This window comes from Nannobrachium achirus (assembly GCF_963921795.1).
Source record: "Nannobrachium achirus genome assembly, chromosome: 5".
Taxonomy (NCBI): Eukaryota; Metazoa; Chordata; class Actinopteri; order Myctophiformes; family Myctophidae; genus Nannobrachium; species Nannobrachium achirus.
The window spans coordinates 7,620,350-7,639,582 of record NC_137814.1 but is presented as its reverse complement, the minus strand read 5'-3'; the positions used below and the strand labels follow the sequence as shown (position 1 = coordinate 7,639,582).

General features: G+C 44.9%; 1 pseudogene across 1 annotated transcript in view; it reads right to left on the bottom strand.

Annotated features, from left to right (window-relative positions):
* LOC308284783 (protein unc-13 homolog A-like) overlaps positions 1 to 19,233 on the bottom strand; it is a 155,038-nt pseudogene that overhangs the window by 11,147 nt on the left and 124,658 nt on the right. The window contains exons 25-36 of the transcript in view: positions 17,527 to 17,595; positions 16,962 to 17,051; positions 15,340 to 15,474; positions 14,188 to 14,315; positions 12,603 to 12,688; positions 11,200 to 11,326; positions 10,129 to 10,225; positions 6,899 to 7,042; positions 6,680 to 6,757; positions 2,188 to 2,264; positions 1,189 to 1,277; positions 817 to 960 (exon numbers count right to left, since the gene is read on the bottom strand). The product of the transcript in view is annotated as a protein unc-13 homolog A-like (transcript). The remainder of the gene's footprint in view (positions 1 to 816; positions 961 to 1,188; positions 1,278 to 2,187; positions 2,265 to 6,679; positions 6,758 to 6,898; positions 7,043 to 10,128; positions 10,226 to 11,199; positions 11,327 to 12,602; positions 12,689 to 14,187; positions 14,316 to 15,339; positions 15,475 to 16,961; positions 17,052 to 17,526; positions 17,596 to 19,233) is intronic.

Sequence of the window (19,233 nt, the reverse complement as noted above, 5' to 3'; positions counted from 1 at the left end):
ATAAATGACGTCGCTTTATCGCCTTCTATATGAATGTGCTCATAACACAAACAGCTGTTTAACTCAATTTGAATTAATCTCACAAAACAAATCGTCACTGTCGGGCAGTATCGGGTTGAAGTTTCAATTTATTTTTTTTATTTTTGTGAAGTAAAGCCCTTCATCACATAATACTGTGGCACAAAACTAGTGAAAACAGCAGATCTACGTTGTGTGCTTGTAGATCGTCTATTTTCACAAGTTTAAATCCCTTTAAAATGTTAATAAATACAAAACGAACGGTTTTGGACATACTGTACAAGGTTTCCACCGACAACGATGAAATGCTCTTGGTGCGTACGTATGGAGCTTAAAGGTAGGGTAAGTGATATTTCTTTGTCAATGGTTGCCACCTTAAATCTCTTTGAAGTTCCAGGATGCCACCAGTCTCCATAGACTTCCATGTAATTCATAGTGCACGGATCATGCACGCCCATGCCTAGATCATGCACCACGAGTGTGCATGCTGTTCACATCTTTCAAACAAAAATATCCGCTTGGAAATCCGTTCAGGCATTCATGAGCCATTATGTTTTCTTCATTTGTAAACAAACATGGCTGCCATGTTTGAAAGATGGGGTTGGTATGGGGGTTAAACAGGCAATTTCGCGATCGCGATCATGCCTAGTAGTTAGAAGGAGGTCCAATTTTTATTTTTTTTATTTTTTTCAAAATGGCTGCCAACTCGGGCAACTCGGGCAGTGGCAAGTGCGGACATCGGGAATAACTCGGGCAACTCGGGCGTGGCAAAATAAGGTGCGTGCGTGTGTGTCTCACTTGGTGTCCAGGAAGTCCATGATTGGTCCCAGGACGTTGTCGGCCTCCTGCACTACGCTGCCATTGGCCGGGACCGTTTGACCTTTGACCTGAGCCAAAATGTCCCCCATCTGCCTCACGTTGTCCTCGATCTGAGGCTGGAAACTGTAGCAACACACACACACACACACACACACACACACACACACACACACACACACACACACACACACACACACACACACACACACACACACACACACACACACACACACACACACACACAGTCATCATCATTATTATTATCATCATTATTAGCAGTATTTTACCTTTTTGTTATTGACCCATTAAAACCCCTGTAGATAACGTTCTCATTTATAATTCCAGACCCACCTGACGGCGAATATCCTGCTGAGGTCGTCCATCACCACGTTGAGTTTGTTCTGCAGCTCCTTCAGGAAGTCACTGGCCTCCACGTTGAGCTGCAAGCAACGCCATAGGCTGATGAGTCTACAGGCCACACCCCCTCCCCACACTGACGGGAGTCCCTTTTTTGCAGGTCTTTCAGTCCGAATGTATCAAAAAAGCACCTCGGTTCAGGTGGAGATGACGGAGGTGCGCTGTCTCAGGCGACCTTGAGCCATGTGAGACACTGACGAGCAAGCGGTAGCGAGAGGGTCGCTGTGTTGAGCGTTGCAAAGACTCAGCCCCGTTAGAGGTTGTAAACCAGAATAGTAAATCTTCGTCCCCTCGACTTTGGCACCTCCGCGCACAAGGATCTGTGGGTGGGTCTTGCCTTAACTGAGGTGCTTTTTTGATACACTCGGACTGAAAGACTTGCAAAAAAAGGGACTCCCCTACACTGATGAGTCGGTCTACAGGCCACACCCCTACACTGATGAGTCTACAGGCCACACCCCCCACGCTGATGAGTCAGTCTACAGGCCACACCCCCACAATGATGAGTCAGTCTACAGGCCACACCCCCACAATGATGAGTCAGTCTACAGGCCACACCCCCACACTGATGAGTCTACAGGCCACACCCCCACACTGATGAGTCTACAGGCCACACCCCCACACTGATGAGTCTACAGGCCACACCCCCACACTGATGAGTCTACAGGCCACACCCCCACACTGATGAGTCTACAGGCCACACCCCCACACTGATGAGTCAGTCTACAGGCCACACCCCCACACTGATGAGTCAGTCTACAGGCCACACCCCCACGCTGATGAGTCAGTCTACAGGCCACACCCCCACACTGATGAGTCTACAGGCCACACCCCCACACTGATGAGTCTACAGGCCACACCCCCACACTGATGAGTCTACAGCCCCCCCCCCCCACACACACACATTGATGAGGTCATAAGGTAGTGACTTACGGATTTGCCTCCCATGGCCTCAACATCTTCTCAGCTGCAACTCTGAGCTGCTGGATGTTGTTGATGATGATGCAGGGCTGAGGACACAGAGGAGGACATGTTACGGATGCTGGATGTTGTTGATGATGATGCACGGCTGAGGACACAGAGGAGGACATGTTACGGATGCTGGATGTTGTTGATGATGATGCAGGGCTGAGGACACAGAGGAGGACATGTTACGGATGCTGGATGTTGTTGATGATGATGCAGGGCTGAGGACACAGAGGAGGACATGTTATGTTGTTGATGATGATGCAGGGCTGAGGACACAGAGGAGGACATGTTATGTTGTTGATGATGATGCAGGGCTGAGGACACAGAGGAGGACATGTTATGTTGTTGATGATGATGCAGGGCTGAGGACACAGAGGGAGGACATGTTATGTTGTTGATGATGATGCAGGGCTGAGGACACAGAGGAGGACATGTTATGTTGTTGATGATGATGCAGGGCTGAGGACACAGAGGAGGACATGTTATGTTGTTGATGATGATGCAGGGCTGAGGACACAGAGGAGGACATGTTATGTTGTTGATGATGATGCAGGGATGAGGACACAGAGGAGGACATGTTATGTTGTTGATGATGATGCAGGGCTGAGGACACAGAGGAGGACATGTTATGTTGTTGATGATGATGCAGGGCTGAGGACACAGAGGAGGACATGTTATGTTGTTGATGATGATGCAGGGCTGAGGACACAGAGGAGGACATGTTATGTTGTTGATGATGATGCAGGGCTGAGGACACAGAGGAGGACATGTTATGTTGTTGATGATGATGCAGGGCTGAGGACACAGAGGAGGACATGTTATGTTGTTGATGATGATGCAGGGCTGAGGACACAGAGGAGGACATGTTATGTTGTTGATGATGATGCACGGCTGAGGACACAGAGGAGGACATGTTATGTTGTTGATGATGATGCACGGCTGAGGACACAGAGGAGGACATGTTATGTTGTTGATGATGATGCAGGGCTGAGGACACAGAGGAGGACATGTTATGTTGTTGATGATGATGCACGGCTGAGGACACAGAGGAGGACATGTTATGTTGTTGATGATGATGCACGGCTGAGGACACAGAGGAGGACATGTTACGGATGCTCGCACAGACACACATACTTCAGTTTACGGTCGCGTCATCACGTGTTTACACCCGCTATAAAGGACTGGTTGACATTCTTTAGTTTAAGTGTCCGCTTCCCACAAGTTACAATCTAAATAAACCAATGAGAGTAAAAATCTCAAATATCAAAACATGTAATCTGGATGTGCTGACTGTGAAAGTCATAATTAGTCTGATGGAGGGACTCTCATACAAAGTGGGAGCATATAAGAATAACACTGCCAACTAGTGGACACAGCAGGTGGCCCAAGCATGCAAGGCGACGTGCGACAGGGCTGTCACACACACACGCACGCACGCACGCACGCACGCACGCACGCACGCACGCACGCACGCACGCACGCACGTACTGAAGCGCTTTTATTATTATACTTGTGAGGAGGACATCAACGTTGTAATGTTTTCATCCAACCCTGAAGCGGAAAATAGCTTTATGGCTCTATTTTGGTGTTTGACACCGGGGCGCAACGGAGTATAAATCCGGACCGTCATTACTCCAAACAACTCCCTGAACCTGGAAACGCACGCACGCAATTAAAAGTCAACAGGCTTTCGTAACGAACATCCCACCCAAATGTGCCAGCATCCATTTGGAGCTGATAAACATAATGTATGCAATTAAGGAGCATCCTAATAAAACCCTATAACAGCACTCTGCAGTCTCATAATGCAGTGTGTGCTGTTAACGCTCTTATTATCCAGAGGTGGCTCATATATACAGATCACTGTAAGCAGGAGCTTGATAAAAACGTTATGTCGATCCACACAGGCTGTGAAACCTCTCTACAGCCGTGGGGGAAAGTTAACTGATTATTATGATTATATGACTAACATCTATCTGCAGACACATGTGTTGAATCACTCTCAGCTGCGTTAAGAACACATTGATACACTTTAAACACTTTCTTTTTAACCATTTAGCAGATCTACAAGCTTGCAGCACCAGTTACTTGCCAGTTGCTACGAGTTGGACTAAAAGATGAATATACCAAAAACATTTTACAAAAGCAAAACTACGCCGCATCAAGGGGTTTATTAGGTAGGCCCTAAAAGTATGTCCTTTTTGGCTTAAAACTGTTTCCGGTTTGATATTTCCAGTCAAAGTGTAGTCCGTCTTGTATGTTCGTTCTGGTGAAGCGCCTCTACTGTAGCTTCGCTCTGTCCTTTTTCCATAGCATTTCTGACGAGACATGCTGTGTTCCATGGTGAATAACTACTGAACGAACGCAGGCATTTTTCATTTCACAGAAGCACAGAGATAACCTCTGTCTTTACCAACGATCGCCTACGAAAACAATGATAGCGAGCGGGCAGCTTTTTTTTTGCAACCTATCTTTTTTTTGCGATCGATCCGATCGTAGGAGATAAGTATTCTGCTTGAAAAGGTACGAAAAACTAGAAATGGCTGGCAGTGCAGTGGATGAGTTCCACAGCAGTCAGGGGCGTCACACCAAATTCTGGGCCCTGGGTACAAGGATTCACTGCTGGCCCACCATGAATGTTAACTATTGAAAAATAGCAGATATACAAGCTCACAGCGCGGCACCGAGTGCCGCGCTGCGAGCTTGTAGATCTGCTATTTTTGAAAAATCGTGAAAATGTGTGCCAAGAAACCTATGTTTCTATGTCAGTGATGCTCAAACTTTTTCATGTGAAGGACCCCCCATCTCAAAATATTTAGTTCCATGGACCCCCCAGGAGCAAAATTTGAGTTACAAATGTTCACTTAAAAAATACATATATTCAAAGATTTGCGCACATTTTCACGACTTTTCAAAAATAGCAGATCTACAAGCTCGCAGCGCGGCACTCGGTGTCTGCTATTTTTCAATAGCTAAAGTTACTAGGGCCCCTCCACCTTGGGCCCTGGTAGCTCAGTCCCACTTTCCTACCCCTTGTGACGCCCCTGACGGCAGCTCTGCGGGTGACTAACTGCCACCCCTCCTCCTCCTCTCCTCTCCTCTCCACTCCCCCCCTCCCCTCCCCTCCCCTCCCTCCTCATCCGTTCCTCTCAGCTGTTCAGCTGTAATCCATCAACGTTTGGTCCTGTCTAACAGTTTGTTTTATTGCTGCCTTGCAGAAAAGGAGACTCATTCATTGATGCGGCCACGCAGGGAGAGAGAGAATCCTGCTCATTACCGTTCCTGTGGGACGCGTTCGGTCTTTGTGCAGAGAGACTGACTCATCGTCCGCTAACGTTCTGCTAATTACAGAGCTCTGATTCACTTATACGACAAGCTGCAGCCAACCATAGATGCTACTGCCGGCAGTGGTATATTGAATACAATTTCATTCAGTCATATTTTAGTCATCTGAAATGTTTTAGCGTAGTTTTAGTCAACTAATTATCATAAGATTTTAGTACACTAAATCGACGGTTGATTTTGTTGACAAAATCGTATTTTGGCAGGCCTTGTGGCGTCACAATGGCGGATTTTAGACTTGATTGCACGCTGAAAATATTTTCACATACATTGCAAACTCTTCTCCATTAGGGTACCTCCCTAACATTTTAGTAGCCTGTAACCCTTTTTATTTGTCGATGAAATTGTCATTATATTTAGTCTTAGTTTTAGTCGTAGTTTAGTCTTTATTTCGTTCTTATTTAGTTTTCGTCAGTGAAAAAAGATAGTCGAAGTCATAGTTTTCGTCATAGTTTTAGTCAGTGAAATGAACACAGACTGCTGGTACACTGAAGGAGCTCCATCTATTCTACATCAGCAGGTCGGCTGACATGACAGAAGTTAATTCAATTACTATATATATAGTAACTGTATCAAAATATCGTTTTTAACTTAATCGAAATGAAAACAGCTGAAATCGAATCATATCGTTTTATTTTGTATCGTATCAAATCGGCAGTGCAAAGAATCGATTGTATCGATACTACCTACTTGTGCATTGTATTTAGCATTTTTAAGAAGAAAAATTTAAAAGGATGGGTTTAATTACTTTTCCATTCCATATAGCTACACTGGTCTATCTATAAATGTGTGTAATCTCTGTGTTCATGTCAAGGTGCAGGTTTGTCAATATACCGGTACAATGTCCATGTATTTGGCAGATAATCAATGTGTTTACTTATTTATATCCATAATAATACATTGCCTTAAAAACCTGCTCTATCCACACCTTCGATTATATATCGATTTTAAATCATTGAATCGAATCGTATCGTATCGCCATGAATGAACCAATATCGTCCATGTATCGTATCGTCAACCATGTATCGTGATATGTATCGAATCGCTATTAAAATGTATCGTTACACCCCTAATATATATATATATATATATATATATATTTGTATAGACCTACCACTTTCTCCTTGTTGACGTGGTTGTGAAAGTCTTTGGATATGATGTCGGCGTAGGACAGCAGCACGTTGCCGATCGTCTAGATTTAGACCAGAGAGAGACACGAGACGAGAGACACGTCAGGTCAAACCATCCGACACAAGACACGTGTAGATCATTAAAAACCTGTTGTGGAGCCATTTTGAACTGGAAGTATAAGTGCTTAAAAAGCCCCGCCCACCTTGGCGAATCTCTTCATGTACTCGCCGACGATCTGCGGGTCGGGACACTCCAGCTTGCGGATGATCTCGAAGCTCTGGTTGAGCTGGGAGAACACGTCCACCACCGAGCAGGAGAACAGGGCGTGCTCCGACGTCACCTGGAACTGGAGCGGGAAGAGAGAGAGAGGAATGTTAAAACACATTGAATCCAGGAACGTCTTAGCGGGACCCTTAAGACGCCCAGGAACGTCTCATGCTGCGTTCAAACCTGGATAGTTTGAGTGGCTCGATTACATACAAAGTGAATTCAAAGACGACACGACGCACGACCGCGGTCCGGGGTCTTCAACGTTTTCAGGCCAAGGACCCCTTAGTTGAGAGAGAGATGAAGCAGGGACCCCCAACCTGTTCATAGATTCCATATAGTTTCATTGTTTGACAGCACAATCATCAGTGTATTTTGGATTCATGCTAATTTGTGTTTTCAGATATTTAACCACTTGAACAGTCAACACTTAATAAACTTGAACTTTCAATGTACTTAGTCTGCTCTTTTTCCCCTCTACACCAAACCTCTTTGCCGAAAATAGCCGATCCACAAGCTCATGTAGCATGTAGATCTGCTATTGTTGGCTAAAGTTCTCTGAATATGGACGCTACGGTTCAAATGGTTAATATAAAAAAGGTTTCTATGACACAAAGATTTGGAGGACCCCCTGTAGTAACTCTGAGGACCCCCTAGGGGTCCCGGACCCCCTGTTGAAGACCCCTGCTCTAGGTCTTGTTCTCAGCGCACGACACCGCCATGTGTAAAATGGTGTGGAAGCCAATCTAACTACTGAGTCAGTGTTGCCCAAGTTCACAAATGCATTCGATCACATTCACCTTGAACTGCCTTCTGATTTAAAAAGGCCTTCTCTCCTGGATGTCTGACGTCAGAGCATCCATCAGTCAGTGATATGGACGGACGCTAAGTGGGAGGAAGTGCTTCAGGCTCATGTTCCAGAGGAAGTAGAGGCATTAGCAGAGTGACCTGGCTTGGCTCAGACGTACACTTCCATATCTTTGCGCTGACTTCATTTCGGTGAGGCTAGACAAATGCAAGTAGTGATGCTGGTGTGTGTCAGGGGCCAATGGGGCCATACAATACCCGTATACGTCTCGGACCTTAACTCAAACGTTAGGGACTTGTCCCCAACAGAACAGGCTTGTAGTTACTGTTACTATACTAGTAAGACGCCTCAGGGCGACATGCAGGGTGAGGTCGCGCCAATTCTTCTTGGCCATCTGGCCACAGTGTATATCGGACCAGTTACCCATATATGGAGCCCCCTGGTACCCATATATGGAGATCCATATGGAGATAGGCTGTGAGAGCCCAAACATGCTTACTCAGTTATTCGTTATGTGAAAGTGAATGACGTCTATGACATCTGACATCTGACATCATACCCCTTTATGCCCATACATGGAGATCCCTGTCTGTAGAACCAGCCAGACAGATATGGTCTTGGGCATCTGTCTTGGCCATATATGGATTATGTTAGTGTGGTACGTGGTCGCAATGATTTCACGTGAAACTTGACCAATCATGGAGATTGGCCCGTTTATAGTCTGGTTGGCTCAAACTTCTTGTGAAGCTCACCAGCAACAACATCAGCACCCTGACTCTGTTTGAGCAGAATGGAACGGAGCCTTCATCATTAGTAATCATTGATAACACCTTTGCGCCCCCTCGGCAGAGTGAAAGGGGCTGTGCGTGCGGGGTGCAGGGCGCGGGGTGCGATGTGGGTTGCGGGTGCGGGGGGTGGCGGAGCAGTGATGGGGAACAGAGCGCTCATTAACAGCGCTGCCATTAGCAGGCCTATAGAGCAGTGTTGTGATGGAATGTCATGATGGGCGTCTGGGGAGCGGCGTTTCCTGCTGACACAGCACACAGCAGCACGCTGTGCACAGGTGACTGTAATTGAACCCTGGGGAGGGGGGAGGGGGGAGCGGGGGGGGCTGAAGAGAACCTGCTATCTACACACAAAGACCACAGCTGTGACCCGCACCGCACACCTGTGTGTGTGTGTGTGTGTGTGTGTGTGTGTGTGCGTGCGTGCGTGCGTGCGTGCGTGTGTGTAATTAGCAGTGGAGTTTTCTTTTTTCCCCTTTGGTACCGAGCCCTGATTGGCCAGGGAGTCCTCTCTCAATTTCCCTCTTTATCTTCATCATCATCATCATCATCATCGTCATCATATCTCTCTCTCTCTCTCTCTCTCTCTCCCTCTCTCTCTCTCTCTCTCTCTCTCTCTCTCTCTCTCTCTCTCTCTCTCTCTCTCTCTCTCTCTCCCTCTCTCTCTCTCCCTCCATCTCTCTTTTCTCTTCCCCCCTTCCCATCTCTCTCTCTCTCACACAATCTGCCACATGCTGACTCAGGCGTTTAGTCTATTTTGCATGGGAATTGCTATTTAAAGCTGAGCGTCTGTGTCTATACGGTGTGTGTGTGCGTGCGTGCGTGCGTGCGTGCGTGCGTGCGTGCGTGTGTGCGTGTGTGTGTGTGTGCGTGTGTGTAAGGTGAAGGGCTGCTGTGTAGGGGTTCACGCTCAGCCTCCATACTTTAATCGTCGTTTCAACCACAGCAACAATTAACAGTTCAGAATCACAGCTGGATTCCCTGCCCACGTTCAACACCAGCATGGCACGTAAGTGTGTGCACGCGCGTATGTGTGTGATGCTAGTGTTTGGAGCTTCAGGCTACATGGGGGGCTGGAGGGGGTGGAGGTGGAGTGGGCTGCCGATGCGACCGTTGTGACCGTTGTGAGCTTGGAGGTCTGGTGTTGCAGCACGTGGCATAAATTAGGCTTGATGGGCTGCAGCTGGGCAAGCAATAGCAACTCTGGTGCCGTTGTTGTATGAGGAGCACTCCCTCAGTTCTGATGAGGGCAAATGTGGAGGTGGGGTTCGAAGGGAAACTGTTTTGAATCGGTATTATTGTTTACAATCAACAGAAACCAAGGATTTCAAGTGAGAAATCCCAGTAAAAATCCTAAGCACCAGGGACATTGACAACTCATTCTTATGACTTCCTATCTAGCCAAGTTTTATAAACTATATATTAAAAAAAAAAGAAAAAAAAAGTGACTTTGATATTCAAATATTCTAATATTTGATGAATGCCCTAGTGTTCATGGACCATTAAATATGTGAGGTTTACCAGGTGAATTGTATGACAAGTAGTAAAACATATAATAATAATAATAATTACCCCGTCCTTCTTGTCTCTCTCCAAGGCGCCGTGCAGGAAGTCTCTGGACACTTCCTCGTTCTCGTCCAACCACATGATGACGAAGGGCTCGAACCAGCTGCAAAACAACCAATGGGGAGAGAGTACGGTTAAGGAAACGGCTGTAAAACAACCAATGGGGAGAGAGTACGGTTAAAGAAAAATCCAACTTCAATACTTTTCCAATATTTTTACTTCACTCCACTACATCTTGGATCCAAATATTGTACTTTTACTCCACTACATTTATTTGAAAACTTAGTTACTTTGCAGATATAAAATTATAATATTATATAAAACCTACATGAACCACTTTAGCCCTGTTTTATACCTAGGCTAAATAGCTGATCTACAATGCGATACGTTGTGAGCTTGTAGATCTGCTATTTTTAAACATTCTGTACGTTTACTTTTGGTACTTAAAGTCAATTGCGATGCCAATACGTTCATACTTTTACTCAAGTATACATTTAGATTTTTCCTTTTTTTTATTATAGTATTTATATATTGCAGTATTGGTACTTTTACTTAAGTAAAAAATGTATAGCATATCGTCGTTGTCGGGTAGAAACCTTGTATGTCCAAAACCGTTCGTTTTGTATTTTTCATCTAAAACATTTACTAAACTAGTGAAAACAGCAGATCTACAAGCACACAACGCCTCGCGATGCGTGGCGTTGTGTGTTGCTTGTAGATCGCTGTTTTCACTAGTTTTGTGCGACAGTCTTGTATGATGAAGCAGGGCTTTGCTTTACCAAAAGACGTACACATTTGAAACTTGGAGATACAAGGTTTCTGCCCGACAGTGACGATATTTTAGTGATTATGTCGCGAGGAAAACATTGAGATAATAGCCATTTTGGTTAGAACTGACTGAAAATAACTTTCTACTTTAAAATGATACTAAATATTTTTGCAAGTGTCCAAATAAATTCCAAATATTATCAAATTATCTGGCGGCACCCCTGGACTGCCGTCGCGGCACCCCAGGGTGCCCCGTCACCCACTTTGAAAACCCCTGCTGTAGGGTGACATTAAAGTGTTAATACTCACGCAGGGTACTCGGGTACGTGCTTCTGGAAGGTGACCAGGTCCTTGCAGTATTCATTGTAAAGCCACTTGACTTTAAAGTGCAGGTTCATGTAGTCTGCGCTCTTACACAGACGGTTCTTCTCATGCTCTGCATAGCAAACAGGAGAGAGAGACCAGGGGTGTCACACCACACTCTGGGCCCTGGGTACAAGGATTCACTGTGGGCCCCCCATGAATGTTCTTCATAGGGGGAGGAGGGGGTTTAACCCATTTAGACTGAGAACGCATTATTTTGTGCTTTAACTATTGAAAAATAGCAGATCTACAAGCACCAAGTGCCGCGCTGCAAGCTTGTAGATCTGCTATTTTTTTTAATTTTTTTTAATTGGCCACCCATCTCAAAATATCTTTCCAGGGACCCCCCCCCAGAAGCAAAATTTTAGTTACAAATGTCTGCTTAAAAAATACATATATTCAAAGATTTGCACACATTTTCACGACTTTTCATACAAACACGCAGCTTGTATATCTGGCCTAGTAACTCAGTCCCACTCCCCCCCCTCCTTGTGACACCCCTGATTAGCACTGATGCTCTCTCTCTCGCTCTCTCTCTCTCTCTTTATCTCTCTCTCTCCCAGTCTCCTTCTCTCTTCCCTCCACTTCCCCTCTCTACTTCTATCTTTCACTCCTCTCTCTCTCTCTCTCTCTCTCTCCCTCTCCCTCTCCCTCCCCCTCCCCCTCCCCCTCCCCCTCCTCTCTCTCTCTCTCTTTCTCTCCCTCCTTCCACTAAAAACTTCTCTCGCTCTCTTGATCTCTCCCTTTATTTCTCTCTCTCTCTCTCCTGGTCTGTCATATCCCCCCCCCCCTTCTCTCTGCCTCTCTCATACATAACACATTCTCTGTGTGATATAAAGTGCTGTCCGACGCACACTCAGGGCTGCACTCGTCTCCCGTCTCCCAGTCCAGTGCTTTTCACGCCACAGAACCCCACATAATTTACACTGGTGATGAGGCCCACGGACCCCCGTTTCAAATGATTTTAGTCCAAGGGATAAAAGAGGCAATTGCAAGATTCATACTATTGACATTGAAACACCTTGTTAGAATATTGTTAGAATTGTCACTCATATTCATGGGTTTCATTTGTAGTCCTACAGCGGCCATGTTGAGGACCAACACAGGTGTTCTGAGTGTTGGTGTTGGTCCTCAACATGGCCGTTTAGGAGGACTACAAGTGTAACTCATGTATACTTTTGCATTATAATAATTTCAAGTGTATTTCAAGTATACACGCAGTCGCACACACACACACACACACACACACACACACACACACACACACACACACACACACACACACACACACACACACACACACACACACACACACACACACACACACACACACACACACACAAACTCACCCTCCATGGCATATCTAATATCTTGTGCAAACATGTTCCACATGACCTCTGCGCTGATCTTGCCCACGTTGAGTTCCTGGGGGAACCTGAGAGGAGATGGAACATCATTTAAAGAGAGGTGGTGCCATAGTTTTATACTTTTTCAGTTGTGTGTGTGTCTATGGAGTTCAAGATCAGTTAACATTAATTATAGACAAAAGGCCCAGTGGAAATACACTGATATAATGTCATCATAATATTTTTTTTACCATACAACAACGGGAGAGTGTTTTTAGCAGGTCTTTCAGTCCGAGTGTATCAAAAAAGCAACTGGGTTGAAAGTTTTGAAAGTTTGTTTATTTGACAGGGACAGTACTCATTAATGGACATGTCAGTTTTCACTTCAATGTAAATGAGCCAGAGTTAGCCACAGGCTAATTTGCATCTGTAGTCCCTGGACCTTAGTGGTGATCAACCCCCTAATCCAACCCTTGATGCTGAGTGCCAAGCAGGGAGGCATTGGGTCCCATTTTTATAGTCTTTGGTATGACCCGGCCGGGGAATTGAACCCCCGACCTCCCAGACTCAGGGCGGACACTCTAACCACAAGGCCACTGGTTAAGGTAGTGGAAGCTTGTGATTGGCTGCGTGGAGGTGACGAAAGTCTGGGGGACGGAGATACACCTAAACCTAACCTTAACCCTCCAACCCTAACCTCAGTAAGACTAACGCTGGTGAAATGCTAACCTGCCGACGCTGGTGAATTCAAAAGCAGCAAAAGTAGCAGATCTACAAGCTGAAAATGTGTCGCTTTGTGCCGTGTTTCGAGCTTGTGGATCTGCTGCTTTTGATGCTTTTGTGTGACGCTGTAATGTGATCAAGATAAAAAAAAACACAAAAAGTTAAAATAGGGAGATACTGTAGGGGTTTCTGCCCAACGATATAAATCGTCACTGTCAGGCAGAAACCTCGTGTCTCCGAGTTTCAGATTTGTACGTTTTCTTTTTGTGGAAATTACAGCCCTACTTCATCATCCAAAAGTGTCACACTAAACTAGTGAAAATAGCCGATCTACAAGCACACAACGCCTCGCACTGCGAGGCGTTGTGTGCTTGTAGATCGGCTATTTTCACTACTTTAAATCATTTTTAAAATAATAACCAAAACAAAGGAAGGTTTTGGACATAGGTTTCCACCCGACAATGACGATATGAGGGTTAGGTTAGTATTTGTAGTTAGCAGTATAAACCAGTAGAGTGTTGTCAGACTCACTGGTTGAGACATGGGGTTAGGGTCAGTGGTTAGCAGTATAAACCAGTATACTAGTGTTGTCAGACTCACTGGTTGAGACATGGGGTTAGGGTTAGTAGTTAGCAGTATAAACCAGTAGAGGGTGGTCAGACTCACTGGTTGAGACATGGGGTTAGGGTTAGTAGTTAGCAGTGTAAACCAGTAGAGTGTTGTCAGACTCACTGGTTGAGACATGGGGTTAGGGTCAGTGGGTTAGCAGTGTAAACCAGTAGAGTGTTGTCAGACTCACTGGTTGAGACATGGGGTTAGGGTTAGTAGTTAGCAGTGTAAACCAGTAGAGGGTGGTCAGACTCACTGGTTGAGACATGGGGTGTAGGAGTTCTTATCTTCCTCTATGATGGAGACGATGAGCGTGATGAGTTTGGACCAGAAGTCCAGGTTCTTGATGGTGGGACCCTGTTCATCTGGGGGGACCACCTTCGCCTGGGGAGACACACAGAGACATGGGTGTTATTCAATTATTTGTTTGTTTGCTTTTTTTACCTCTTTTTCTCCACAATTTAGTCGCTATGCCCATTGATTCCTCCCCGTCACTGCTGTTGTGTCCTATATGTTAGCAGTGAGGAGCCCCCACCGGGAGGACTCCTCCCGCCAGTGTTGGGAAAGTTCACTTTCTATATGAAACTAGTTCAAAGTTCAGTTCATCATTTTTAAAATAAACAATTTCTATTTCATAGTTCATAATTCAGATTTTTGAACTAAAAGTTCATGGTTCCAAAAAAGGGTTAGGATTACATACATCGTGAATACAAAGACGAGGCGACCGCGGGCGCGGCACGAACGAGCCGACGAGCGCCGTTGTGTGCAGACTTACGGGGTCTGTCCGGTACTCGTGGTTAAAGAGGACTTACGGGGTCTGACTGGTACTCGTGGTTAAAGAGGACTTACGGGGTCTGACTGGTACTCGCGGTTGTAGAGGACTTACGGGGTCTGACTGGTACTCGCGGTTGTAGAGGACTTACGGGGTCTGACTGGTACTGGCGGTTGTAGAGGACTTACGGGGTCTGACTGGTACTCGCGGTTGTAGAGGACTTACGGGGTCTGACTGGTACTCGCGGTTGTAGAGGACTTACGGGGTCTGACTGGTACTCGCGGTTGTAGAGGACTTACGGGGTCTGACTGGTACTGGCGGTTGTAGAGGACTTACAGGGTCTGACTGGTACTCACGGTTAAAGAGGACTTACAGGGTCTGACTGGTACTCACGGTTAAAGAGGACTTACGGGGTCTGACTGGTACTCGTGGTTGTAGAGGACTTACAGGGTCTGACTGGTACTCGCGGTTGTATAGAGGACTTACGGGGTCTGACTGGTACTCGCGGTTGTAGAGGACTTACGGGGTCTGACTGGTACTCGCGGTTGTAGAGGACTTACGGGGTCTGACTGGTACTCGCGGTTGTATAGAGGACTTACGGGGTCTGACTGGTACTCGCGGTTGTAGAGGACTTACGGGGTCTGACTGGTACTCGCGGTTGTAGAGGTCGTGGCAGTTGTTGAAGATGTACTCGTAGGTGGAGTTCAGACAGGCCTTGACGCAGTCCTTCACCACCTGGCTGGCCCTGGGAGGAGACTGAAGCTCCTGGACCTGAACACACACACATAGTACCATGTTAACAAACCTTCATAACACCTGAACACACACACATAGTACCATGTTAACAAACCTTCATAACACCTGAACACACACACATAGTACCATGTTAACAAACCTTCATAACACCTGAACACACACACATAGTACCATGTTAACAAACCTTCATAACACCTGAACACACACACATAGTACCATGTTAACAAACCTTCATAACACCTGAACACACACACATAGTACCATGTTAACAAACCTTCATAACACCTGAACACACACACATAGTACCATGTTAACAAACCTTCATAACACCTGAACACACACACATAGTACCATGTTAACAAACCTTCATAACACCTGAACACACACACATAGTACCATGTTAACAAACCTTCATAACACCTGAACACACACACATAGTACCATGTTAACAAACCTTCATAACACCTGAACACACACACATAGTACCATGTTAACAAACCTTCATAACACCTGAACACACACACATAGTACCATGTTAACAAACCTTCATAACACCTGAACACACACACATAGTACCATGTTAACAAACCTTCATAACACCTGAACACACACACATAGTACCATGTTAACAAACCTTCATAACACCTGAACACACACACATAGTACCATGTTAACAAACCTTCATAACACCTGAACACACACACATAGTACCATGTTAACAAACCTCCATAACACCTGAACACACACACATAGTACCATGTTAACAAACCTCCATAACACCTGAACACACACACATAGTACCATGTTAACAAACCTTCATAACACCTGAACACACACACATAGTACCATGTTAACAAACCTTCATAACACCTGAACACACACACATAGTACCATGTTAACAAACCTTCATAACAAACTACCTTGATAACAAACTACCATGATATCAAACTACCATGATAACATGACTCATCTCTTTTCTATTGCTTTTAGATAATCCTACCCTAGCCTAACTGTCTTTGCTTGTTGCTATTCTATTGTTATTGCTGTTATCTTCTGTGTTAACGTTTTATTTACTTTTGTTTTGCTGTATTGTAATTATTGCTGTTTAGTTTTTTATATTTTGTTGTGTGAAGCACTCTGGGCTGCATTTTTGTATGAAGGGTGCTATACAAATACAGTTTCATTCATTCATTCATTCATAACAAAGCTGTCATAATTGTACATGATAATGGGATAATAAAGGTATCTATCTATCTATCTACATGATAAACAGTTGTAGTACTCACACACATGCACACATACAGTACGCGTACACATGCACGCACGGACAGCTCTTAGTTTGTATAGGGTAATCTGGTAAGCTCATTCTGGGTTTTATGCCTAAGGACACTTTACTTTGTAACTGGAATATTACATCTGTATCTGAATAGCAGCAATGTGAGTGATCTGTTGGAAAAGAACAAAACGAAGGGTCTCTCTCTGTGTCTCTCTGTCATGCTTGCCTTCATCCTGAAGAAGGTGATGCTGGTGAGCAGGTCCACGGTGGACTTGAGGTCCTGCAGTCTCTCAGTGCTGCTGGCAGGGAAGTTATTCTACCATGGAGAAGAAAGCAACCTGTCAGTCACCATCATGACATATCAGACCAACATGCATTGTCAAACATACAATTCACATAACGATACACGTGTCTTTGAACATCTGAATAAATAAATACACTTTACATTTCCGTTTGCTAACAAACATGGCACAGGGCAGATATGACAAACAACTTAAATCTACAAAGAAATGATACTGTAGTACATCGTCACTGTTGGTATGAACAAATCTTTAATTTTACTTTTCAGGATGTGTAAACCAGAGCCAACATAGTATTTAGTCACAAGCTACACATACTGTATACTGCTGCAATGTCTAAGGGAAGCCAAACCAAAATAAGTTTTACTCATACCTGTACACAAGATGTAACAATAAAGTACTACCTTGAACCTTGAACACTGGAGATGTGCCTGTGTAGCATGGAGATGTTATCATTTTAAAGTTAATAAAGTATGTAAAGTGTGTCAGTACCCTGTACATGGACAGGTCAATCCTCAAGGAGTTGTGCAGCTGGTCCAGGAGTTTGACGAACCTCTCCTTCTACAGAGACAGGAAGAAGAAAACAGTCAAACCTCATAGAAATCGTCATCACCATGTTAGACTAAGTCAACACCAGGGCCGGTTGGCTCGGTTTTATCTGGTTGTGCCTTTAGGGGTTAAAAACGGTAGGTTGGGCTGGAAATGACCCTGATATGCAAATATGAGAGCAGAGATCCCTGAGGGGGAATGCTGGCTTTGGAACTGAGCTGCATTTCTGTGTCTACAGAAAGTATTATTTTTTTTGCCATAGTTTTGTACTTTTTCAGTTTTGTATGTGTTTTGTTACTGTCTATGGAGTTAACATTACTGTACTCTAATAGACCCCCAGGTGGGGTTATAATATGCAAATATGTCTTCAGGTGTATTTTTGGTTTCTTCCTAAAAGGTGAAAGCTATCCGAGTCAAAAGGCCCAATTGAAATACACCAATTTAACAACATCATAAAATCCTCCTCTTTTTACCATACAACAACACTGTGGGTGTGGCCAACTTGAGCTGGGTCACCACTCACCTGAAAACCAGGTATACTTAATGAACAGGTGGGTGTGGCACACATCAAAACAATAATTGTAACTCTTTCTGTACACCTTTTTGAAAAAAATCTTCCTTCTAGTATAATCATAATACCTCATGATCATGATGAAAATCACGTTTATCTTGATTATCGGCACTTCAGCCCTGCCTAATGGAACTCGCCTGTCGCCTCGTTCCTGCAGCAGGGCTGGCGTGCCAATAATCATGATAAAGCACACCCTCGAGTGTAATATATTGCTTAATTAGTCTTCTGGTCTTCAGGCAGAGGCTCTGAGTCTGGACCACTCTGCTACAGCTATTAGACCCCTGGTCTTCAGGCAGAGGCTCTGAGTCTGGACCACTCTGCTACAGCTATTAGACCCCTGGTCTTCAGGCAGAGGCTCTGAGTCTGGACCACTCTGCTACAGCTATTAGACCCCTGGTCTTCAGGCAGAGGCTCTGAACCACTCTGCTACAGCTATTAGACCCCTGGTCTTCAGGCAGAGGCTCTGAGTCTGGACCACTCTGCTACAGCTATTAGACCCCTGGTCTTCAGGCAGAGGCTCTGAGTCTGGACCACTCTGCTACAGCTATTAGACCCCTGGTCTTCAGGCAGAGGCTCTGAGTCTGGACCACTCTGCTACAGCTATTAGACCCCTGGTCTTCAGGCAGAGGCTCTGAGTCTGGACCACTCTGCTACAGCTATTAGACCCCTGGTCAGACTGCGGTCAACTACAGGTGGTTGACACATGTTGTTTTTGACAGCAAAATTTGATTTAGTTTTAGTCATAATCTAGTCACCTGAAAACTCTCTGACTCTCTTCTCCACTAGTCTAGTTTTTATTTTGTTGATGAAATTGTCAATATATGTAGTCTTAGTTTTAGTCATTACAGCTTAGTTTTTATTTAGTTTTTCGTCAGTGAAAAAAACAGTCGACAAACATTTTTCGTCATAGTTTTAGTCGACGGAATTAGTGACCGACCGATAGACTTTTTTGTGATCCGATACGATACCGATTCTAGAGAGGGGAGCCATCACCGATACCGATACGATACCGATATATTATACATATATATAAAACAGGCCTTTTAGTCTTTATTTAAGAGCCACAGACCTCCAATCTG